We start from the raw sequence: 27,512 nt of genomic DNA, 5'->3' as shown, positions 1-27,512 counted from the left end.
CGGGCCCAGCCGCTCCGCGGCATGTGGGATCTTCCCGGACCGGGGCACGAACCGTGTTCCCTGCATTGGCAGGCGGACTCTCAACCACTGTGCCACCAGGGAAGCCCTGCTTGATTCTTTTACACATTCCATTAATATAAAAATCCCTATTCTGACTCTGTTCATCAAGCAATCTCCCATTTCCCAAGTATATCTGCCTATAGAAGGTAATATAATAATCACCTAGGTTTTGGCTATTTCTGATTCCTGAGAAAAATTTCTGGATAAATAAAAATAAAAAACTGGCCTCTTATTATAATTGGGCTTCTTAAATACTTTGACTATAGGAAGAGACCTTTATGGCAACCTCAATGATCTGGTTATATTTCTCACTGAATTCATAAAAATAGACTTTCTGATTTGTATGACTCTTGTGTGCCCTTGAGTTAGCATGAGTTCCTCCCTCTGGGGCTGATCATCCTGGGGCTAATTCACAAGCATGATTTCTAGATCTTCAACAGAGTCCAGATCCAGCTGTTCTTATGTTAGGTGACATCACTATCCCACATCCACTTTCCAATCCTTTTTGTTGATTCCTGTACTGATTACATTAACATTCAACTTGTAATGAAAATTAAGGTTACAAGTTGAAACTATAATATATGAAGCCATTCCCGAAACTCCACAAATTTTGAAGTCAACTAGTTCTAATTTATAAGTATTAGTATATTTAAAAATTTATCTGAAAAAGTGCTGAACACAAACATAAGCACTTGTGTTTTGAAGTCAGTATTATGGAAAAGTTATGATTTTTTGAGAAAGTTGAGAACCTAACGGAGATAAGCATATCATGATTAAGCACTGACCAGTGGGTGAGCTAGCTACATGCAAGTTTACCTAGTGATGATTTTGTTACGAGGTGGTAAGTGGCAACATATATAGCCATATAAAACCAGCTGAACCTGTTAGGACTTGAATATGATGGGCATGTTCCTCAACAACCACACCTTACATCTCCTTTGGTTGACTTTTTTTTTTCATCTTTTTTACCTGTCAATGAATAGTGCCCACGCAGTGCTGCCTCTGGTCTATTAATCCTGCTTGGCTCTCTTTGAAATTTTGGACAACGTGCTTCACAGGTGATTGCAATATGAGTCAAGTAGAAAAATAAGTTGTCAATAGTCTCAGTGAGGTCCTAAGCCTTGGCAGTGGGTTTCATGCAAGCCTGGTATTGTCACAGCATCAATCAGCCCCGGAGCACACTGTCATTGTCACAACCAGTTATTCCCCACTGCAATCACAACAGGACAGAGGAAAGCCTGCTCTTCACAACTGACCGCGAGCAGCTTGATCCCTGTAACCTTGAGAAGTACCGCATGTCACAGGTAGGAGTTCCCTGTGGCACATCTACATATCCTTTTCTCCCACTGCACCGCCCCCTCCCTCTCCAAGTCTTCATTCTTCTCCAACTGGAAGATAGTCATGAATGAGACTGAGCACAAGGTTCTGGCTATAAGCCAAAGGACAAACTGAAAGTACCATAGATGTGAAGGAAAGGTATAATTTTGGACTGCTGTGGAAGGGAATGCAAAATCCAGAAACAGAGGCTTCAGTCTCTGGACGCACTTGACAGTGTTTTTTGTGAATGAAAACTGATCACTGGCTTCAACTAGTGATCCTTACTTAGTAAGGCCCATTTCTGCACAAAATAATGAAGAAAGTAAAGTTTATCATCTTTTTTTGCCACGTTCATTTCCTGCCTTTTTCCCCTCTCCTGTTATAAGGACATTTTCCCCTAAGTTGACCAAAATCTACCTTTCCTGGTGACCAGACTGGCCCTTGATTCATGCTGACGTTGCAAAGAGTCACCCATATTACAATTCACACAAATGTTTAAAGGGCCTGCTATATTTTATTGAGATGCTTTTTCTTGATGATTTGGATATGAATAAGGGATAATATGTCAATTTAGAGAAATGAAACTTGATTAGTGAATGTTTGCTCCTCTCAATCCAGGCTCAATTGCTGCTTAGTTGTTCTAGAACTAGATGTCATTTTCTCCTGTGTTGGTGAGAACAGCATGTTGGACTAAGCTTATTTAAACCAATAACAAGCACAGCAATAGCTGCTATCTATTAAGTGCCTACATATTCCACTTACCAGATGCTTTACATAAGCCATCTCATCAGTCATCACATAAATGACATTAAATGTATACTATTATTTCTATTTTACAGATGAGGAAACCAACATAAGTAATTCTAAGTCACTAAGTTTTAGAGCTAGTGAAGGGCAGAGATAGACTTTGAAAGCGCTTGACCTCTCCACTGTACACAACATCCCAGTAAAACAAAAACTTCAGTTAAATTCTAAAATTAAACCATTTAAACCAGATTTCCAATGTAGCAATAGAATACAATTGTGACACTGAAAGAGGTGTTTAGAGCATCTCTACCTGCTTTACCCACCTACCTCAAAGTATGATTAAAGAGCTTCTCCAAAAACCTTTCTTCTAAGAAGACCAAACTACTAGAGTAAATCTCTGTTTCATTCTTTTTTAAAAAAACCATTATATTCCTATACCTGGACCACAAAGATAGCCTCAATGCATTTTAAAAAGAAGAAATAGTACAAACAACATTCTATGACTAAAATGTAATAAAACTAAAAGTAAAAACAAAAACTAAAAAGGAAATTTCAGCTAGAAATTAAAAACATACTAAATAACACCTGAGTCAAAAACATTATATTGAGTAGAAGAATCCAGACACTAAAAGTACATACAGTATGATTTTATTTATATGCTGTTAACAAGCAAAACTGATTCATGATGATAAAGATTAGAATAGTGGTTACCTCTGAGTATTATTAACTGAGAATGGGCACAAAGAAACTTTCTGGTGGATGAAGATAGTCTAAATCTCAATCTAAATATAATTATGTGAGTGTACACATGAGCAAAAATTCATCAAGCTGTACACTTAAAATCTGTCCATTTTAATGTATGTAAATTATACCTCAATTCAAATAAGAGAAATCAATGTAATTCACCACATTAAAAATTAGATTAAAAATTATATTATCACTCCATAGTTACAGAAAAGGAATTTGATAAGATTAATCATCTATTTGCTTAAGAAAAAAAACTGTTAGAAAAACTAGGACTAGGAGGAAACTCCCTTAATCTGATAAAAGGTGTAAAAAAATCCTACTGGAAACCAAATGCTTTATGTTGAAGTACTAACACTCTCCTCTGAGATTAGAAATGAAGCAAAGATGCCCATTATCACCACTTTTATTCAACATGGTACTGGAGGTCCTGTCCAGGGCAATAAAGCACTGTCATTATTTGCAAATTGGCATGATTGTGCATGCAAAAATCCAAAATTATTTAGAGATAAATTATTATATATAGTAAATTAGCAAGGTCTCAATATACAATCAAATTACAAAAAATAATTGTATTTTTATTAATAAACAAAACTGTGAGAAAAATAGCATTTACAATAGCATCAACTTTAAATAACTTAGAATAAATCTAATAAAGTATGCACAAAACTTTGACACAGAGAACTTTAAAATATTATTGAAAGAAATTGTAAAATCCCTAAATAGATATATTTCATTCATAAATTAGAAGACTCAGTGAGTAAACATGTTAGTTCTCCCCAAATCAATTAACAGATTCAATGCAACTACAACCAAAATCCCAGCAAGTGTTTTTGGAGGGAGAAATTGACAAGTTTCTAAATTTTATTTTTTTTAATGTAAAGAACCAAGAACAGACAAGGTAGGTTTGAAGAATATATTTGGAGAACCTATACCACTGGATATCAAGCTACATTAAGGCAGTGTGACACCAGTTCAAGATTAGGCAAATGGACCAGTGAAACAGAAGAGGGACACCTCATTTATGGCAGAGGTCACATTACAGAGTCATAAGTAGAGGAGAATTCTCACAAACTGTGGTGGGTCAATTGGATATCCATACAAAAATATTAATCTTGATTCTCACGTTATACCATACAACATTCAGCTCTAGATGGATTGTAGATTTAAACATGATGGGTAAAACAATTACGGTTTTAGAACATGAGGTAGGAGAATACCTTCTCAAAGACTTCTCAAATAGAAAAAGAAAAAAAGCAGTAACCATAAAGGGAAAAATGATAAGTTGGACTAAATAAAAATTTAAAACTTCTGCTCATCAAAAAACTCATTTATAGACTTAAAAGATAAGATGCAGAGTAAGAGTTCATGTTTGCAATTCTTAAATCTGACAAAGGTTTTGTATCCAGAATACATAAAGAACCTCTTTAAATAAAAAAGACAGACAATCCAATAGAAACATGGGCAAAAGAACTGAACAGCTATTTCTTAAATGGTCATATCCAAATGGATAATAAAACATGTGAAAGATGCTCATTGGTCATCAGGGAAATGCAAATCCAAAACCAGAAGAGTTATATTTAAGATGACTGATAATACCAAGTTTAATAAGGATGTGGCGCAAAAGGAATTCTTATATACTATTTTGGGGAGTGTAAATTGGAACATTTTAAAAAACTTTTTGGAAGCATTTACCAAAGCTGAACGAACACATGGCATGATTCATGAGCCAGCAAATCACCTCGTAAGTATCTATCACATGGACATGTTTATATGTGTACCAGAAGACACGTATAAGAATGTTCATAGTAGCATTATTCTTAGCTGGCCACCAAATAGAAACTATCTATGTGTTAATCAACAATAGAACAGATATTAAATTGTGGTATATTAGCAAATGGAGTTTTATTCAGTAATTAAAATGAATGAACTATTACTACATGCAGCAACATGGAATAATCTCACAAATGTAATGCTGAGTGAAAGAAGCTAGACCTAAAGGAGAAGCAAGTCTCTATAATTCCATTTATATAGAATTGACAAACAAGCAAAATGAATCTACAGTTTTGGAATTCAGATAGTAGTTACCTACTTGAGGAGTAGGGAACTTGTAGTGACTGGGGGGAGACGCAGTAGGGTTTCAGGGTGTACTATTTCCAATAGTGTTCCATATCTTGATTAGGCATCAGGGCTATGCAGGTGTGTACACTTTGTGACAACTCATTGAGATGTACACTTATGATTTATTCCCTTTTTGTATATTATATATCAGTGAAAAAATAATTTATTTTAAAAATTAAGACAGTACAAATACATAAAATTAAAAATGAGAGATAATTATCAAAATGAAGAAAACTTTTAAAAAGACACTTTTTAAAAATTACTTTGCACAACTCAATGCAAATAAATTTGAAAACCTAAGTAAAATGTGTTCTTTTCAAGAAAAATACAGTATACCTTAATGGAGACAGAAAATCTAAATAGCTTAGTTACCATAAAAGAAATAAATAGTTGAAAGGAAATAATACAATTACATATGTGGAAAATGCAAAAGAACAAATGAAAAAGATTTTTGGAACAATAACAGAATTTAGTTAAGTAGCAGTTTAGAAAATTGTGCAAAAATTAATAGCCTTCATCTGTACAAACAAAACAGAATATGCAGGGAGGAAGATGCAAGAGGGAAGAGATATGGGGAATATATGTATATGTATAGCTGATTCACTTTGTTATACAGCAGAAACTAACACACCATTGTAAAGCAATTATACTCCAATAAAGATGTTAAAAACAAACAGAATATGCAATCGAATATTCCTTATATGATTACCAAAAAGGGAAAAAAAAACCTAGGAGCAAACTTGGCTAGAAATGTTTAAAATCTATGGGAGGAAAACTATAAAATGTCCTGAAAGACAAAAAAAAAAAAAAAAAAAAAAAAAGGAAAGACATATTGTTTTTGGATTATAAAACTTAATAGTTAAAAATGACAGGTCTCTCTCAGTTCAGTATTTAAATGCAATGCAACCTTCACAAAAATACAATTAAGGCTTTTTCTAGAATTAGACAAAATGATTATAAATTTCATATGGAAGAACAATAGCCAAGAAAACCCTGAAAAAAAGACGAGCAATGGGACTGGGAGGAGGGGTGTGGGAGCAGGAGTCTAGCCTTATTGGGTATTAAAATACAGTTACAGCTTCTACAAGTAAACCAGTCTGGTGTGAATAAATGGACTGACCAATGTAACAGAATAGGAAATCCGGAAATAGATCCAATGCACTTGGAAATGCAGTACACAAGAAGGGCAGCATCTCAAACCAATGGGGAAAAAAATGTACTTTCTAATCTATAAGGTACTGGGCTAACTAGATAACCATGTGAAAAAAGACACAATTGGATCCATTCTTCATATCACACACAAAAATAAATTCAAATGTAGCAGAGTTAAATGTTAAAGTCTAATGAAGCCATCTAAATCCTAGAAATATTACTTGGAAAAACACAGAAGAATTTCTTTTTATTTTGGGAAGAGGGCTTCTTTCCAAACTATGACTCAAGATCCAGAAGAAAGAAGGGGGAAAATGATACATATAATAATACACAAAGTTTTTAATTGAAAAACAAAAATGAACACCATAAGCAAAATAAAAAGTCAAATGGCAAACTGGATAAAATACTTGCAACTTCTATCACATAGAGTTAATAGCCCAAAATGAAAAGCTTTTAAAAACTGAGAGGCAAAACAAACAAACAAACAAAAAAGAACTGAGAGGCATAAAATCCTATAGGTAAAATGGACTAGAGGTAAGAGTAGACACTTTAGTCCAAAAGAAATACAAATGACCCTTAGTCATATGAAAAAATGTTCAACCTTCTCCTCAATAAGAGAAATGTCAATTAAATCCACTCTGAGATGTTTGACAACATCATCTTTGGTGAGTCACTTTTATGCTTTACTCATGGAAATGAAAAAATGATATAAACCCCAAGGAAAGGAGTTCAACAATAAACATTCTCATACATTTACTCTTTGACACAAAAGTCCTCCTTGTAAAAATCTATCACAAATATACACTGGCAAAATATGAAAAGACATTCAAATACATCAAGTGCACAAAACCATTCATTATAACACTATTTGGGAAAGCTAAATACTATAAACAACCCAAATCAATAGGGGAGAGTTACGTCAATTCTGGCACATGCACATAATGGAGTGCTACCCTCCTGTAAAAAGGAGCACAGAGTATACTCACTATGCTATGCCAGGAGAAAAAGGCAAAGTGGAAAAGAGGATGTATGGTAATATAATTGTGTAAACTTGTGTGTACTAGCTCTGTACCTAGTCTGGCAGCATAACCACAAAGAAGGAAAATATCCCAGGTAACTTTACTGCATCCTTTTTTTTTTTTTTTTTGTGGTACGCGGGCCTCTCACTGTTGTGGCCTCTCCCGTTGCGGAGCACAGGCTCTGGACATGCAGGCTCAGTGGCCACGGCTCACGGGCCCAGCCGTTCCGCAGCATGTGGGATCTTCCCTGACTGGGGCCGAAACCGTGTCCCCTGCATCAGCAGGCGGACTCTCAACCACTGCGCCACCAGGGAAGCCCCCAGGTAACTTTAAAATGCAGTGTTTGGAATATTCATCCCTAGTGGAATATATTCTAAGGACCAAAGAACTGCAAACACGATGGTTTTGGTTTTCAGTAACCATATTGTTGGTGGTAGTCTTAATATTATTAGTCTAATTTTGTTATATCTTTATTGTAGGATAAAGCAAATTAGTAATTATTTTAGTGCCAGAATCAGGAATGTTGGTGTACAACAAAGGAATGCAGATGTAAGAAGATTTTAAGTAAAATTCTATAGTCCCGAATTTGAGTTGGAAGTATCAATGTGAAATTATGATGTATTTTGTCTTTAAAAATTACATATTTATTACTTCTGTCCACTGACAAGGCCTAAGAGCAATGACCAATCCAGAAGCAATAGGCACTCCTACTAACCAGATGGTGACCTTTAGATATTACTTCTTATTAAAAGAAGCCAGGGCTTCTTCGGAAAATGGCTGACTCTAAGTGTGGGGCAAGCAATATACAACAGTGTCATACCAGAAAGCATGAAAAATATTAGGGCTATTAGGATTTTGTCAAATGGACTCAACAGCAAACTTGAAAGGGCCTCCACTGGCTAAAGACAGAATAATTTCAGCAGCATCAAGAGCAATAACTAAAATGGAGTGAAACATGTCAAGTATGTTTAAATTCATGAGTTCATAATGATACTTTTAAAAATTTATTGATTACTTTTGGAAAATGTTAGAGATCTAACACTGTTTTGAAAACTGGTTCATACCATGAAAGAATTAAACATTTATTCTGCCTTTATTATATGAACTGTTCCTCAAGGTAAAGAAATCATTGATAAAGAATACTTCTTTAGAGAAGTATTCAAGCTAGTAAATGAAAAAGGAAAAATGGAATAGTGCATTTTGCAGCTGTTAATGAATTAATTGATCTAGGCAATGATCATTAATTGCTGTTAACATCTCGAGACAATCATATACCATATGCCTCCTGATAGGTGTATAAAATACCACTTATGAAATATTTTTGTTAAACAAAAGTCAAACCTGAATCTGATCAACCCTCTATATCAAGTTATCAATTAATGGGAAAAAGAGGGAAGAGAAAATATTTGGAGCAATACCAAAGGGATATGAATAGAAAAGTGCACAAACGAAAAACTCCACAGGACAAACAACTTCAACAGATAAGCTGTAGAAGAAAAAAGATAAAAGTTACAGATTAAATAAGCCTTAAGAGATATATTAATCAATTGCAATTTATGGACCTTATTTGGGGTCTAATTTAAACAAAGTATGTATGTGCAAAACAGCCAGGAAATTTTAACTGACCATATCACATATCAAGGATGTTATTAATTTTTAGTATGATCTTTTGGGATTGTTTTTTAAGAGTCCATATCTTTTAAAGATATATATTGAAATCTTTATACTTGAAATTATATGACACCTGAGTTTGCTTTAAAAGAACAAAGCAAGGGAGAGACCTTCAAGATGGAGGAAGAGTAAGACGTGGAGATCACCTTCCTCCCCACAAACATCAGAAATACATCTACATATGGAACAACTCCTACAGAACACCTACTGAATGCTGGCAGACGATCTCAGACTTCCCAAAAGGGAACAGATGCCCTCAGGCGACCTACACGCAGAGGCGGGGCCAATCCAAAGCTGAACCCCAGGAGCTGTGTGAACAAAGAAGAGGAAGGGAAATCTCTCCCAGCAGCCTCAGGAGCAATGGATTAAATCTCCACAATCAACTTGATGTACCCTGAATCCGTGGAATACCTGAATAGACAACAAATCATCCCAAAATTGAGGTGGTGGACTTTGGGAGCAACAATATATATATATTTTTCCTTTTTCACTTTTTGTGAGTGTGTATGTGTATGCTTCTTTGTGTGATTTTGTCTGTATAGTTTTGCTTTTACCATTTGTCCTGGGGTTCTGTCTTTCCATTTTTTTTTTTTTTTTTTTTAGTACAGTTTTTAGTGCTTGTTATCACTGGTGGATTTCTTTTTTGGTTAGTTTGCTCTGTTCTTTCTTTCTTTCTTTTTTTTCTATTTTAAATTACTTTTTACTTTTTTATTGTTAATAATTATTTTTTATTTTAATAACTTTATTTTGTTTTTTTCGTTCTTTCGTTTTTTCTCCCTTTTGTTCTGAGCCATGTGGCTGACAGGGCCTTGTGCTCTGACCAGGTGTCAGGACTGTGCCTCTGAGGTGGGAGAGTCGAGTTCAGGACATTGGTCCACCAGAGACCTACCAGCTCCACATAATATCAAATGACAAAAGTTCTCCCAGAGATCTCCATCTCAACGCTAAGACTGAGCTCCACTCAACAACCAGCAAGCTACAGTGCTGGACACCTTATGCCAAATAACTAGCAAGACAGGAACACAACCCCACCCATTAGCAGAGAGGCTGCCTAAAATCATAATAAGGTCACAGACACCACAAAACACACCGCTGGATGCAGTCCTGCCCACCAAAAGACAAGATCCAGCCTCATCCACCAGAACACAGGCACCAGTCCCCTCCACCAGGAAGCCTACACAACCCACAGAACCAACGTTAGCCACTGGGGGCAGACACCAAAGACAATGGGAACTACAAACCTGCAGCCTGCAAAAAGGAAAAACCAAACACAGTAAGTTAAGCAAAATGAGAAGACAGAGAAACACACAGCAGATGAAGGAGCAAGGTAACAACCCAGCAGACCAAACAAATGAAGAGGAAATAGGCAGTGTACCTGAAAAAGAATTCAGAGTAATGATAGTAAAGATGATCCAAAATCTTGGAAATAGAATGGAGAAACTACAAGAAGCATTTAACAAGGACCTAGAAGAACTAAAGAGCAAACAAACAATGATGAACAACAGAATAAATGAAATTAAAAATTCTCTGGAAGGAATCAGTAGCACAATAACTGAAGCAGAAGAACAGATAAGTGACCTGGAAGGTAAAATAGTAGAAATAACTACTGCAGAGCAGAATAAAGAAAAAGTAATGAAAAGAATTGAGGACAGTCTCAGAGACCTCTAGGACAACATTAAACGCACCAACATTCTATTTATAGGGGTCCCAGAAGAAGAAGAGAAAAAGAAAGGGACTGAGAAAATATTTGAAGAGATTATAGTTGAAAACTTCCCTAATATGGGAAAGGAAATAGTTAATCAAGTCCAGGAAGCACAGAGAGTCCCATACAGGATAAATCCAAGGAGAAGCATGCCAAGACACATATTAATCAAACTATCAAAAATTAAATACAAAGAAAAAATATTAAAAGCAGCAAGGGAAAAACAACAAATAACATACAAGGGAATCTCCATAAGGTTAACAGCTGATCTTTCAGCAGAAACTCTATGAGCCAGAAAGGAGTGGCAGGACATATTTAAAGTGATGAAAGGGAAGAATCTACAACCACAATTACTCTACCCAGCAAGGATCTCACTAAGATCCGACAGAGAAATTAAAACCTTTACAGACAAGCAAAAGCTAAGAGAATTCAGCACCACCAAATCAGCTTTACAACAAATTCTAAAGGAACTTCTCTAGGTAGGAAACACAAGAAAAGGAAAAGACCTACAATAACAAACCCAAAACAATTAAGAAAATGGAAATAGGAACATACATATCGATAATTACCTTAAATGTAAATGGATTTAATGCTCCAACCAAAAGACATAGACTGGCTGAATGGATATGAAAACAAGACCCATATATATGCTGTCTACAAGAGACCCACTTCAGACCTAGAGGCACATACAGACTGAAAGTGAGGGGATGGAAAAAGATAATCCATGCAAATGGAAATCAAAAGAAAGCTGGAGTAGCAATTCTCGTATCAGGCAAAATAGACTTTAAAATAAAGATGATTACAAGAGACAAAGAAGGACACTACATAATGATCAAGGGATCAATCCAAAAAGAAGGTATAACAATTGTAAATATATATGCACCCAACATAGGAGCACCTCAATACATAAGGCACATGTTAACAGCCAAAAAAGGGTAAATCAACAGTAACACAATCATAGTAGGGGACTTTAAAACCCCACTTTCACCAGTGGACAGATCACCCAAAATGAAAATAAATAAGGAAACACAAGCTTTAAATGATACATTAAACAAGATGGACTTAATTGATATTCATAGGACATTCCATCCAAAAACAACAGAATACACTTTCTTCTCAAGTGCTCAAAGTCATATCTTGGGTCACAAGTCAAGCCTTGGTAAATTTAAGAAAATTGAAATCATATTAAGTATCTTTTCGAACAACAACACTATGAGCCTAGATATCAATTAAAGGAAAAAAATCTGTAAAAAATACAAACACATGGAGCCTAAACAATACACTACTTAATAACCAAGAGATCATTGGAGAAATCAAAGAGGAAATCAAAAATACCTAGAAACAAATGACAATGAAAACACGACAACACAAACCTATGGGATGCAGCAAAACCAGTTCTAAGAGAGAAGTTTATAGCCATAAAATCCTACCTCAAGAAACAAGAAACAGCTCAAATCAATGAGCTAACCTTACACCTAAAGCAATTAGAGAAACAAGAACAAAAAAAACCCCAGTTAGCAGAAGGAAAGAAATAATAAAGATCAGATCAGAAATAAATGAAAAAGAAATGAAGGAAACAATAGCAAAGATCAATAAAACTAAATGCTGGTTTTTTGAGAAGATAAACAAAAACTGATAAACCATTAGCCAGACTCTTCAAGAAAAAAGGGAGAAGACTCAAATCAATAGAATTAGAAATGAAAAAGGAGAAGTAACAACTGACACTGCAGAAATACAAAGGACCATGAGACATTACTACAAGCAACTATATGCCAATAAAATGGACAACCTGGAAGAAATGGACAAATTCTTAGAAAAGCACAAACTTCCGAGAGTGAACCAGGAAGAAAGAGAAAATATGAACAGACCTATCACAAGCACTGAAATTGAGACTGTGATTAAAAATCTTCCAACAGGGCTTCCCTGGTGGTGCAGTGGTTGAGAGTCCACCTGCCAATGCAGGGGACACGGGTTCATGCCCCGGTCTGGGAAGATCCCACATGCCGAGGAGCGGCTGGGCCCATGAGCCATGGCCGCTGAGCCTGCGCATCCAGAGCCTGTGCTCCGCAACGGGAGAGGCCACAACAGTGAGAGGCCTGCGTACCGCAAATAATAATAATAATAATAATAATAAATCTTCCAACAAACAAAAGCCCAAGACCAGATGGCTTCACAGGCGAATTCTATCAAACATTTAGAGAAGAGCTAACACCTATACTTCTCAAACTCTTCCAAAATATAGCAGAGGGAGGAACACTCCCAAACACATTCTATGAGGCCACCATCACCCTGATACCAAAAACCAGGCAAAGATGTCACAAAGAAAGAAAACTACAGGCCAATATCACTGATGAACATAGATGCAAAAATCCTCAACAAAATACTAGCAAACAGAATCCAACAGCATATTAAAAGGATCATACAGCATGATCAAGTGGGGTTTATCCCATGAGTGCAGGGATTCTTCAATATATGCAAATCAATCAATGTGATACACCATATTAACAAACTGAAGGAGAAAAACCATATGATCATCTCAATAGACGCAGAAAAAGCTTTTGAGAAAATTCAACACCCATTTATGATATAAACCCTCCAGAAAGTAGGCATAGAGGGAACTTACTTCAACATAATAAAGGCCATATATGACAAACCCACAGCCAACGTCGTTCTCAATGGTGAAAAATTGAAACCATTTCCTCTAAGATCAGGAACAAAACAAGGTTATCCACTCTCACCACTATTATTCAACATAGTTTTGGAAGTTTTAGCCACAGTAATCAGAGAAGAAAAAGAAATAAAAGGAATCCAAATCGGAAATGGAGAAGTAAAACTGTCACTGTTTGCTGATGACATGATACTATACATACAGAATCCTAAAGATGCTACCAGAAAACTTATAGAGCTAATCAGTGAATTTGATAAAGCAGCAGGATACAAAATTAATGCACAGAAATCTCTTGCATTCCTATACACTAATGATGAACAATCTGAAGAGAAATTAAGGAAACACTCCCATTTACCACTGCAACTAAAAGAATAAAAAACCTAGGAATAAACCTATCTAAAGGACAAAAGACCTGTATGCAGAAAACTATAAGACACAGATGAAAGAAATTAAAGATGATACAAACAGATGGAGAGTTATACCATGTTTTTGGATTGGAAGAATCAACAGTGTGAAAATGACTATACTACCCAAAGAAATCTATAGATTCAATGCAATCCCTATCAAACTACCAATGGCATTTTTCACAGAACTAGAACAAAATTTTTCACCATTTGTATGGAAACACAAAAGACCTCAAATAGCCAAAGCAATCTTGAGAAAGAAAAATGGAGCTGGAGGAATCAGGCTACTGGACTTCAGACTATCCTACAAATCTACAGTAATCAAGACAGTATGGTACTGGCACAAAAACAGAAATATAGATCAAGGAACAGGACAGAAAGCCCAGAGATAAACCCATGCACATATGGTCACCTTATCTTTGATAACGGAGGCAAGAATATACAATGGAGAAAAGACAGCCTCTTCAATAAGTGATGCTAGGGAAACCAGACAGCTACTTGTAAAAGAATGAAATTAGAATACTTCCTAACACCATACACAAAAATAAACTCAAAATGGATTAAAGACCTAAATGTAAGGCCAGACACTATAAAACTCTTAGAGGGAAACATAGGCAGAACACTCTATGACATAAATCACAGCAAGATCCTTTCTGACCCACCTCCTAGAGAAATGGAAATAAAAACAAAAGTAAACAAATGGGACCTAATGAAACTTCAAAGCTTTTGCACAGCAAAGGAAAACATAAATGAGACAAAAAGACAACCCTCAGAATGGGAGAAAATATCTGCAAATGAAGCAACTGACAAATGATTAATCTCCAAAATTTACAAGCAGCTCAATATCAAGAAACAACCCAATTCAAAAATGGGCAGAAGACCTAAATAGACATTTCTCCAAAGAGGATATACAGATTGCCAACAAACACACGAAAGAATGTTCAACATCATTAATCATTAGAGAAATGCAAATCAAAACTACAATGAGGTATCACATCACACTGATCAGAATGGCCATCATAAAAAAATCTGCAAACGATAAATGCTGGAGAGGGTGTGGAGAAAAGGGAACCCTCTTGGTCTGCTGATGGGAATGTAAACTGATACAGCCACTCTGGAGAACAGTATGGAGGTTCCTTAAAAAACTAAAAACAGAACTACCATACGACCCAGCAATCCCACTACTGGGCATATACCCTGAGAAAACCATAATTCAAAAAGAGTCATGTACCACAATGTTCATTGCAGCTCTATTTACAATAGCCAGGACATGGAGGCAACCTAAGTGTCCATCGACAGATGAATAGATAAGGAAGATGTGGCACATATATACAATGGAATATTACTCAGCCACAAAAAGAAATGAAATTGAGTTATTTGTAGTGAGGTGGATGGACCTAGAGTCTGTCATACAGAGTGAAGTAAGTCAGAAAGAGAAAAACAAATACCGTATGCTAACACATATATATGGAATCTGAAAAACAACAAAAAAATGGTCATGAAGAACCTAGGGGCAGGATGGGAATAAAGACTCAGACCTACTAGAGAATGGAATTGAGGATACGGGGAGGGGGAAGTGTAAACTGGGACAAAGTGAGAGAGTGGCATGGACATATATACACTACCAAATGTAAAACAGATAGCTAGTGGGAAGCAACCGCATAGCACAGGGAGATCAGCTCAGTGCTTTGTGACCACCTAGAGGGGTGGGATAGGGAGGGTGGGAGGGAGATGCAAGAGGGAAGAGATAGGGGGATATATGTATATGTATAGCTGATTCACTTTGTTATAAAGCAGAAACTAACACACCATTGTAAAGCAATTATACTTCAATAAAGATTTTAAAAAACAAACAAACAAAGAACCAAGCAAGGGCACAGAACAAGTGGGGATGAAACAAGACTGGCCATAAATTGATAACAGTTGAATCTGGATGGGGTTCATAGGAGTTCATTATACTATTCTCTCAACTTGCTTATGTGTGAAATTTCTATAATAAATTTTTTTTTTTTTTCCGGTACGCGGGCCTCTCACTGCTGTGGCCTCTCCCGTTGCAGAGCACAGGCTCCGGACGCGCAGGCTCAGCGGCCATGGCTCATGGGCCCAGCCGCTCCGCAGCATGTGGGATCCTCCCAGACCGGGGCACGAACCCGTGTCCCCTGCATCGGCAGGTGGACTCTCAACCACTGCGCCACCAGGGAAGCCCTATAATAAATTTTTAGAGTTTAAAACATCATTGTTCATTTTCATTCATTTACCCATTCATTCAAAATGTATTGAGCAGCCACTAAGGATTTGACAGAAACAACAACAACAACAGCAAAACAAATTTGAATTTACCTAAATCTGGAGGAAAAGTTGAGTGTAATAATGCAAAATAGAAAAAATAAGGGCGGAATCCTTTTCTATAAAGATGTTCTCTCCTCCATCCAGGTCACACTGAAATCATTCTATTTTATCAGAGCCAAGATAAACCCCTTTGGAGTTGCTACTTGACTTCTCCCCGTTAAAAAACAAACAAACTCCTGGATAGGTCTCTACAAGGTGAACCTCACTCCATCCATGGGTAAATTAATGAAGTATGTGAGTTGTTTTTCATTTATCTCAGAACACCTTTTACAGTACCTTTCCTTTACCTTTACACAGATGTCTTTCAGACCTACCACAGTCCTACACCCACATTTGGTAAACTTGCTTGTTAGTGGAATGTGCTACATTTACACGAGATTGTAATCTTTATTACAACCCAGAGAGATATGTTATTCCCATTCTTCAGATGAAGAAATGAAGACTTAAATTTAGGTTCATGATATAGTATCAGAAACAAAGTACAAACTTTGACTTGGGACCCCACAGAAATGACTCAAAAAGGAAACCTTAGTCTTCTAAGGGGTTTTCAAGAAAAGAGAGTCATATTTCAAAACAGGGGTGGGCATGTCTGCGTTCTCCCCATGGAATAAGGCTGACCGTGGGAGAGCAGGAATAGTTTTAAAACCACGCATTGGAGAAGGCAGGTACTGAGGATGGGTCCTGAGAGGCAACCCAGGCCATGGTACTCTAAGTATTGGACAGCAGATGAAAGATGGTAGTCCTTGCAAGTGGTTGGGAAAATTAGAGGCAATATATGCGAAAGGCTTAGCCCTTAGTGGTCAATGAAGAGAAAGTAAATTATTGTTCCTGGATGTAGAACCACCAAAGCAATGCAAATTCTCATTCTGGAAAAACCGTGGGACAAACAGATTGTCTACCTGGGATTTCATGCAGGGAAAAAGACAGAGGTCAAGAGGCCATCATCAAGGCACAGGGTAAAAGAAGACTGGCTGCAAGAATGGCTTGTTGCAGCATCACTCATTGCTTGAGCTAGGAGTGCTTAAAGTCTCTCCTTAGGTAGCCTACAGGTGAGTGTCTGAGTGTGTGTGTGTATGTCTGTGTGTGTGTGTGTGTGTGTGTGTGTGTCTGTAAGGGGGAAGAGGGAGGCACTGACTCCATTGGACAAAAAAAGGACAAGAATCTGAACCATAAAAACTATACTACACAATCACTCCTAATTGGGGCATATTTAGCTACAGGAGCTCATTGATTAAGCAATTCTGAGATCGGTGCACTGAGGCCAAGAGCACTTCCTTTGGAGCTCAGAGCCAAAGTGTGAATTTTAACTCTTTTGCTTACTAGCTTAGGGCTCTCACAAGTTATTTAACCTAACTGAGTCCATGATTTACAGGATTCTGTAAAGTTTCACTTTGGGCTTTCATCAAAACATACACTTTTTGTCTTCCTAATTAAAAATATTCATGGTTGTATTGCCAGAATTTCACAGCTGAAAGCTTCTCATTAGTAGAAGAGTACCCGTGACATGATGAGAACTCAATAAAGAATGTACTGAAATGAACAAATGAATTAATGCCAGATTAGATAAATGTAGCCTCAAATACTCTCCGCGGATGGATCTCAGACCTTGGTGGGGGGAGGGTCATACCTATATCTCCCTTGAACATTTTGAAATCTACTTCCCTAACTCTAGATTTTATTTGACATTCCTTTCCTTGACTAGTGGGAATACACTCTACACATCTCCCCAAACTCCTGTCACTTCCATTTCAACTCTTTCCTTCTTGCTTCCTTCATTTTCTCATTTAAATTAAGAAGATAATTTGGTCTGGAGAAGGTTTGGAATGAATTCTACTTCTTGTAATTATAAGGAAAAAATCACTTTACAGATTTTAAAAGACATATTAGAAAAGCATTATTATTGCTGGGATTATGTCTATGTTTTCTGTTTCAGCATAGAAATTCTCATAGTTCAGCACAGAAATTCAGCATAGTTCAGAGAAATTCCCAGCTTTGGAATAAAATCGAGCTAGTCACAGGAAAGGTACTCAGAGTACTGTACTTCATCAGTAGCACTGAGTGAGCATTAAGTGCTACTCTAATCCCAACTTACTCATAATATCTCTCCAATGAATTTCTTGTCATCATAGGCAGTGTTTTACACAATTCATGTTTCTGTATGTCACACAGTGGAATGAAACAAAGACCAGCCAAATGCCATAAACCACCCAGAAGCCTCTTTGCTGCTTTAAGAAGGCCAACAAATCTATTCTTGTTGGTATTCCTGTAAACCCTTATAAGTACTGGTTAGTCTTCCATGGCCATTTAAGAGGCTTTTATATGGTTTTTGAAATGCTCTCCAGCCATATTGCTTTTATCTTTTTTTTTCTTTATTGATTTTTCTCCTTAAGACTTTAATTCACTCTTCTGAGGTTGCTACAGTCAAGAGAGAAATTCTGCAGATCACATAGAGATAACATTCTAACCCAGACTGGGTCACATGCATCTCACATAAGAATACCAGCTTCCTGCAGATAACTAACTGGTCCTTTCCTGCATTTCAAGCCCTTTCGGTCCCGCTTTTCTTTTTTTTTCTGTCCCTTAGTATTTGAGACTTAATCTTTCTTCAGTCTTATTCTTCACGCTGAGCTCATCTGAAATGTACCAATAATTGCTACCAGCTAAATCTGGTTTCATCATTCTGAAAATTCCTCATTGAAACCAGCCCTGTGGAATAGGAATCTGATCATTTCTTGCAGGTTGAAGTGACATTTGTGATGTAGCTCTGCCAATACACTATAGTGTAATCATAAATAATTCCTGGGTGAATTTGATTATATTTCTAAGAGGTACAGACATATAACACTTGGTTAAATGCTTTAACAAAACATCATTTAATTTGATTAAAGCACCACCTAAGTGGAATTATTTTTTTAGATCATGTGTGACTAAACCTTTATAAAGTTTAATATTCTGCTGAAAAATATCTTCAGTTTTGGTGTTAGGTAAACCAAGTCCTCAGTGCACTGGGAGAATGATAGCTTAACCTATTTTACCTTCCAGATGTTGTAGCTATTAAATTCATAAATATTTCCTGAGTTCCTACATTGTGCCAGGCATTGTGTGACATATTGAATATAGAGTTAAAAGAGTCTCAAGTCACAGTAAATATGTATATACTACAAATATGCAAACAAGTTAATGACATTGTGAAAAGAAGTTATTTGAAGTATATGCTATGATTGAGTCTATCTGGGCAATCAAGGAAGGCTTCCTTAGGGAGGCAACACTCTATGTTTTAGATTAAAATATCTTCAAGGGAGACCACTAATTCATTTCTTTACAAGTTCTGCCTTCATCCCTTAGCCTGAGGTCATCACCATTATTAATGTCACATTAAATCACTTACAGTTCTGTCATTTAGACAGTACTGGCAACATTTCACGACTTATTCCAAGTTTCCTCCCAATATCACTATTAGATATAAGAGGGACACAAGGCATGTCTACAAAGAAAGTAAAGTTGATTGGAAGGCTTTCTTTCCTTCTTCCTGGTGTCATATTTCTTCCCCTAGCCCACTGGCATCAACCCTGTGCCTTAACCCAGTTACAACCTGTTAAGTGCTAATTGCTAAGTAAAGGGCTAACTTTTGTTCTTCCATGTGTTTGCATTTTAATAAGCAATAAGAAGAGCAAAATGACTGGGAAATGCAGAACAGTAAATCTATAACAGTGGAATGACTGGCAGTAGGGTTGATGTTTGGAGAGTAGACAGCCATTGGGACCACTTCCACAGATTAAATAATGTAGGAAGCCATGGTACAGTATACTCATAAAATTAGTGGTGGGATCACATCTCTACTCCAGCTTAAGGGCACGTTGATTTTTCTGAAAGTCACAGAACAAAAAATAGAGTTGGCAGGATCTAAATGTCTTAATATCTCTGTTCCTAGTTCTTCCTATTAGACCATCCTACATTACCTCTTAGTATTTATTAATTAATTTTATTAATTTAAATAGTTCAATTAATAACGATAGCCACTTGCATAGTAGTTTATAATTTACACTCTTATTCTCACATTATCTCATTTAATCCCCCAAACAACCAAATGAGGAAACTGAGACACTGAGGAGTTAAGAGATTTGCCCAAGGTTACATAGCTGGTAGCAGAGTTGGTATGTGAAGGCAAAGTCTGTGTCACTGTCACCTCTCCTCTGCCAGGGGGGATGCTGCTGATATGTTTGGCCTCAGCACACTCCTACCACTGCCCACTGTGTGCCCAATTGAAGAAACCAATTTCCCATTCAGAGGCAGCTCTTCTGTAGTCAGGGATATAAGTAGCTGTGTTCTGAAGCCAGAACTTTCCTTCAAATCCTCCCAAGAACATAGCATTTCTGAAGCCCAGGCATTCTAACTTTTATTTATTTTTTTATTATAGAGTACAGAACACGATGCATATTTACAACACCAAAAGAGAAAGCATGCAATGACCACTGCAACCAATAAGTTCCAAGGCACAAAGGCCCCAGAAACCCTGGATACAGCAAATCTTCACCCTGCCATCCCTTCTTGAGTGGTATGAGTGAACTTCCTGTGTGATTCTGAGGCGGAGTCAGCTGAAGTCCTAAGAGTTGGCAAACAGTTCGCCTCCGTAGAGGGCATTCATTTAGGGAGCTTGACTGGTGGCTTCATAGGATTGGAGAAAGGGGGAGGGGGAGCCAAAGAGAGGAGGAGGAGCCCTAGGCAGAAGTCCAAGTTCCGTGGCACTGGCCCCACGGAACTTTGGAAACAAGAATCAGGCATGGGCTGCACAGGTTCCAAGTCACAGGGCTTCCATGGCTGGCAAGCGTTGAGCCGGAAATTCAGCTGAATAGAGCTCTAAATGTTTTTTTGTTTGACATTCACGCTTAACAGAAAATGATGAATCCATTAGCAACTCCTTCCGTTGCCAAAAGAAACAGACTTGCACTTGTAGATTGCTTTCATTCTGCGCTATCAAGCCACTGCATGTGCTGCTTTCACAAAGCTGACAGTCATCTATCATTTTTAAATGGGTTTAGAGGTACAGTCGTCTTTGTCTGAAGTGTGTGGATGTGTCAGCGTGAATGCGACTCATTAAAACAGACTGACCCAAACAGTTTAAATAGGATTCACAGTAGGGGGAAAATGTTTTATTTGAGGTTTGTTTGGAATTATTTTGAAGTTTGTCACTAATTTTGAAAAACAATGGGCTCATTTTCCCAACTTCTTTTTCTTCCCTGAGATGTGTTCAAGAGAACAAATAGCTATATTATATGCTGTCTCAAAAACATGCTCTTTTGGAAATGAAGAAAGATTCTATGATTATGAAATTTCAAGAGTTCCCTTGTGCTCTAGAACATTCCACATACTTAAATGACTTCATGAAACTCCCCCAAGTTTCTCTATCTTTCCTGAGCCTCTGACCTCCAGCCCATAGATGACATATTTGAACGTAATTTTTAGACCCGTTTTTCATCATTTAGATTAGCCTCTCAAGGAATACCTTTTGAAGTCAATGATTTAACATATGGATTAAATCTTCCATAAAATGGGTTTAAATATTAAGAGCAAAGCACCTGGCTATATGCATCTGGGTTCCATAGGACATCATTTTATTTTAAATGCTTCAAGATGTTCAATAAAAACTGAATATGGCCAAACTCATCTCCAGTGTGAGCCTGTGGGCCTTCAACTTGTTCCCCAATGGCCCTCTTATCTCTCTCTCTCCTCTCATCCAACACTGATGTTAAGTTCCTAAAGAAATAATAGAAGTGTAAATTGTAGAAATTAAGATCCAAGAAGATTCTCACATATCGGTGATGATGAAAGTAACTTGTCAAGAGTTTCAATGTGACTAGTATGGTTGATCTTTTGAGTTTTATATGTGGTTACAGAGGGAGATATTCAAAATATTTAACACATATAAGTCTTGGGCACAGCCAGTCAGAACAGTCCCCAGAGCAGGGTCCTGGAAGCCCCTTGCTAGGGCAAATGTTAACCCTTAGGTTGCTGGATTCCAGAGATTCAAGGAATGTTGACATCAAGGAGGCTGGGGCAGTGAGTGAAGGTAGGTTGGGAGTAATGGGAGTGGCTACTTATCAACCAGCAGAGAAGTATTCCCATGTTTTGATGACTCGCTATCCCAGTGTATATTGGCTGAATTCCAGCTTAGTTTTACTATCTCTTATTCATCATGATATAGATTCCTAGGACTTGAAAAAACAAAGGCAGGAATACCGCATTAGTGTTTTGGCATTGCTCTCTAGTCTACAACTTCTTTCTGTGCAGCCCCAAATCAACTGAGCACCTGCTAAGGCCCCAAGAGCTGTGCAAGCAGCTCCCACAGGAATGAACGGTCGTTGGAAGTGAGGGATGAGGGAGAAACCCTAAGAAAATAGTGAACTAGTAATTACGGTATAAAAAACATTTTAAAATAAGAATAATTTCTTAGTCTTCACCCTATTTTATCCAAAAGACTTCTAGATTTTTAGCACTTGCAAGGCCTGTTTGTAGAATAAAATACGTAGAACATATATTTAACTTATGTCACATGTTTCCTTTAAGGCGCTATAATGATTTGACAAATTAACCAATTCATTTCTTCCCACCACCACTCCCAAAGAAAGTAAATTCAAGTCAAATATTATGATACCCATTTGTCAGAGGAAGAAATTAAAGTAATTTTCAAGACCCTAAGGCTCAAACCAACCAAGGACCAGTTCAAGTCATCTCTCTCGCAACCAAGCTTCTTTGACAGTTGCCATGTGATCTGACCACAAGTAACTTTCATGTAGGAAGAGGATGGAGGAATATGACAATTCTGCAATCTCATTCTTTACAGAAGTACAACTGGATATCACTAGTGTAACCTAAGACACATCAGAGCTTGAAATACGCATCAAATATAAGGAGGAATGTAGTGCTTTTATAGAAAAAGCAATGACCATAAAAAAAAAAACAGTTTCTACTTAAGTGCACAAAAATATAATTAAAAGCAGTTGACACTAAAAAAAGCATAGAAAGACCAAGAGAGAGAGATGGAAAGTTACATTCTGGAAAGTTACATTCCTTCTAAAGAATGTGAGCCAGAATGCGGCAGTTCATATCCGATTTTCCCAGGCAACACGCACTATTGCAGAAGATTGCATTTCTGACCAAAACCTCAAAACTCAAGTCAAAATATTTTATTTAAACTATCAGTTTATGTGCTACATACAATTATAAACACAATAATGTCTATGTAAACCAACATACATTCTATAAAGATTCAAAAGGGCTGAAACTAACAACTTCATGCATTGTATTTACTTAGTAACAGGAGATTAAACGCAGGCTTCGGAGTTAGAATGCCTGTTCGTATGTCAGTGTTACTACTTTGTGGCTCTACAACCTTGGACAAATTACTCCCTCTGGTCCCTGTTTATAAAATGGACATATAGGGGCTTCCCTGGTGGCGCAGTGGTTGAGAGTCCGCCTGCCGATGCAGGGGACACGGGTTCGTGCCCCGGTCCGGGAAGATCCCACATGCCGCGGAGCGGCTAGGCCCGTGAGCCATGGCCGTTGAGCCTGCGCGTCCGGAGCCTGTGCTCCGCAATGGGAGAGGCCACAGCAGTGGGAGGCCCGCGTACCGCAAAAAAAAAAAAAAAAAAGGACATATTAACACACAGTGAGGTGGTGAGGATTAAATGAGATATGTTTCCCAAGTTCCAACAGAATGATTGGCAGAGAGTAGATATTTGGATACCTCCCTCTCACTGACATTTTTCACTCCACTCTTTCATTGAACATTTCCCTTTAGCATTCAAAGACTTTAATGATTGAGTTTCTGGTCGTCCTGCTGCAAGTTTGGAATTTCATCAAAAACAATGCCAGTGAAGCTTCTGGAATACTTGGCCCCTCCTCCTGGTCCTAACCACCCCCAAGTCTTTCTCCATCTTGGACTGCCTTTCTAGTTAGCGATGTCATGTTTTCTGACAGCCCCAGAACTTGGGCCACCACTTTCTGGCATGCTACTGCCATCTCACTGGTCACTTGGTTCTCTTTCAAGTGGAAGAGATACACCCAGGCCCTCTGTAGAAGTAGGTGTAAGTTACCAAACTCTCCCCTTTCTTTATGGTGCTTCCTCTTAAGAAAGTGCAATACATCTTTTGAGTTTACAGTGAGCAAATACAAGGAAAAACAAGGAAGAAAATTGTCAAATAAGGGAAAATTTCATAAATTATTTATATAATCCCATTCGTTAAGAGTTGATTCTGCTCTTGACTGAATCACAAATGGAGCTAAAGTCTTTCTCGGTTCCCATATTATATTTTGTTTCTTTATTAGGCTGGGCTCTCATCATCTCTGACTTTATTAGCTTATTCAGCAAATATGTATCAAGTACCTACTCCATGCCTGGTGCAGAGTAATTTAGGTACAGATCCTGAACTTGAAATATGTCAAGTCTACTCTTCCTGCCTCCAGACTACTGGTTCTCAAACTTGACTGTGAAGCAGAACCATCTGGAAACATTGTTAAACCACTGGTTACTGGGCTACTTACTCAGGTTCTGATTCAGGAAATCTGGGTAGGGGTCTGAGGATTTCCATTTCTAACGTGTGCATGCTGGTCCAAGAAACACTTTTTTTTTTTAGCATCTTTATTGGAGTATAATTGCTTTACAATGGTGTGTTAGTAAACACTTTGAGACCACTGCTCTAGGCTCTAATCCCTTGTCTTCACCATCACATGTGTAAACCTCCTAAAATATAATTAAATCACTCTACAAAGCAGAACCCTATTTGGTTCTCCAACAGACCCAAACCTTCAAACTTCAAGATCTGCCACTCAAGGCTGCTCCTTTTCTAGCCTCTCTCTGGTAATGCCAGAGCATGAGGACACACTTCCCACTCTAACTTCCTTAGTTAAGTCTAACTCTATCTCTACCAAACATTGTTTAGGTCCCTTTGAATAATTAGCTTCTATGGAAACTAAAAGTCTTGAACTTCCCATTTATTAAAGAAGGGAGAGAGGAGTTGTTTTCCTTTTGTAAGTGTATTGGCTCACTAGGCATACAAAGCACGCTTTTAGGAGTAGAAGGCAGTAATGGCACTAGAATGGAACCCTCCCATGAAGACCCAAACCCTGAAAAAAGTTGTTTAAAAAATATAAGTTTAAACTGAAGAAATATCTGATGACACCAATCACTTTAAAGTACTTATTAATAGTCTGTTTTCATTCTACATTTATGTGTCTGAAACAGTAACAGGAAAAGAGACATCATTGTATAAACATTAATATAGCACGCAACTACATCAAAGAGAACACCAGCTTTCATTTTCATTCAGTGAGATTAACCTAAAATAACTTACCCGTGGTTTTGTTTGAATTCACCAGGCAAAGTTTCAGTACATGGTAAATTCTTAGGAAGCAACATTAAAAGTATTATACCCCCTTTTACCAGGGTACAACTTTTCTGTATTGATATATTTTATGAAAAATGTTGTTTGTATTAGAAATATGCACCAGAATAAAGCATCTCTAAATAACTTGAGTAAATACTCAGGTATCACGAAGAAATGGATTATGGTATTAGATTGCTAAAATCATCTGATTTGGGAAATTGAAGGTAGGAGAGAAAGAGAGAGAGAGAGATTATAGACAAACAACACCACGTATAATAATCACCATTGTCTTTCTTTCTCTGAAAACTGATATGTTCATAGCTGTTATTTTTGAAAATATCTTGCCTGTGGGCAATCTTCTAACTGAACATTGTAGAAAAGTAGAAGAAGATATATCAATAATGAAGACAAACTTAATAAAAGCACCCTGGAGTATACGTGTGTGGGCGTGTATATATATGTAAGAGGTGGGGAGCTGGGGCTGGGGCAAGCCTGAGCCACTGGTATTCACTGGGAGGTCTAATTTGGTACCTGTATTTTTTTATTGTGTCCCTACATTTGTAACTAAAGAGTCATGTGATGGGTGAGTAGTTTTCCAATTCCACCAACTGTATCAACCAGTAAACTGGCCACACTCAGCCCATCTACCCTTGATGAGGTCTTGTACAGGCTCTGGAAGGGAAGGGAATGTCTAGAAGGATTTGTGACCAACTGCAATCAAACAGAACATCTGTAAGATTAGTGAACAAAGCCCACTGAATGACATTTGATGGCCTCTATGTCTTCAAACCATTGGAAAGACAGCTTAAAAAGACAAGCCTAGAATTAAGCTTTTTATCATTATCCATATTAAACAGATACATACAAAACATCAACAGAAACCAAAGGCCTTTCAGTAGTAGCCTGGTGTGTGCAAAGAACATTGGATTTGAATCAGACACACTTGGGTGTGAATCACAGCCTCAGAGCCGTGACCTTAGTCTTGTTCTCCAATTCTGTTAATTGTAAAATAAAAACAGGATTGTGCTGTGAGCGATTAAGTTACATATTAACATATATAAGGCATCTGGAACAGTGCCAGCACACAGTAGGCACATAGTAAATTATAGTAGCAGTGGTGGAACGAGAAGGGAATCACTTGAACTTTTGTATGCAGCTCTCCTTAGAGGGCAGAACTCCACAAAACTTTTTTTTAACCAAGGCCGCTTAATGTATGCATGTTGTATAGAGGAATAAATGAATGAGACTGAAATAATCATACTTCCCTAAAGATTATCAGGTTGACAGAATGAAAGATTTCCCAATAGCTTCCATGTCAGACATATCAATAAACATTTTTTAAACACCTACTAAGTTCAAGGCATTGTTCTTAGAGCAGGGGAAAATAAATAAAAATGATCTCAACGTTCCAAAGACTACGGTTTAACCTTCTCAATTGTGACTGCAGGTAGAATCACTTAGATTTCGAAACTCCTGATGCCCAGGCTGCACCTCATACCAATCAAATCAGAATCTCTGGGGGTTGGATTCACCCATCAGTATATTTTATAAACCCCTTGTGATTCCAGTGCATAGCCAAGATTAAGAAGTAATGATCTAGGAGACAGGTGGAGAAACAACATGAAAATAGGTAAACAACAACAATGTGACAGTGAGAAAGAAATATTTGTGAAAAAATTAATGTAGTGGGAATTGGAAAACATCTATCAGGAGAGGCATGCATATAGAGTTTCAGAGAGGGATCTGCGTTTGAACAAAATCTTCAAAGATGCTCCTTTCATACACGTGGAACATGGGCAGGCATGAGTCCCACAGCGGAGGGATAGCAATATGTCACATGAAAGACAGGAAATGCAGGTGGTGTTTTCTATACGTGAAGAATAACGATGCACTTGGCTTTTTCTCATAAACTTACATTTTAACCCAACAACCCTGCCCCATTTGACTTCGGTTTTACAATTATTTGCAGAATTCTAATGGCCCACATTTCTATATTTACCTTGAGATCTTAATGTCAAAACACAGAAGAAATTATTTTAACAACTCTTATGTATTTTTATTTTATGCAGAAATTACACTCTTCATATTCTCACAAAGTATTTGAGGTAACTTAAATTTTAAAGCACTTGCAAGGTAGCAATCTTTTAAGGCAGAACAGAAATCATCTAGGAAAAA

Source organism: Aethalodelphis obliquidens, unplaced genomic scaffold, assembly GCF_003676395.1.
Source record: "Aethalodelphis obliquidens isolate GAN/ISIS:26980383/991018 unplaced genomic scaffold, ASM367639v1 scaffold1, whole genome shotgun sequence".
NCBI classification, from domain to species: Eukaryota; Metazoa; Chordata; class Mammalia; order Artiodactyla; family Delphinidae; genus Aethalodelphis; species Aethalodelphis obliquidens.
Note: the sequence above shows the minus strand (reverse complement) of the source record.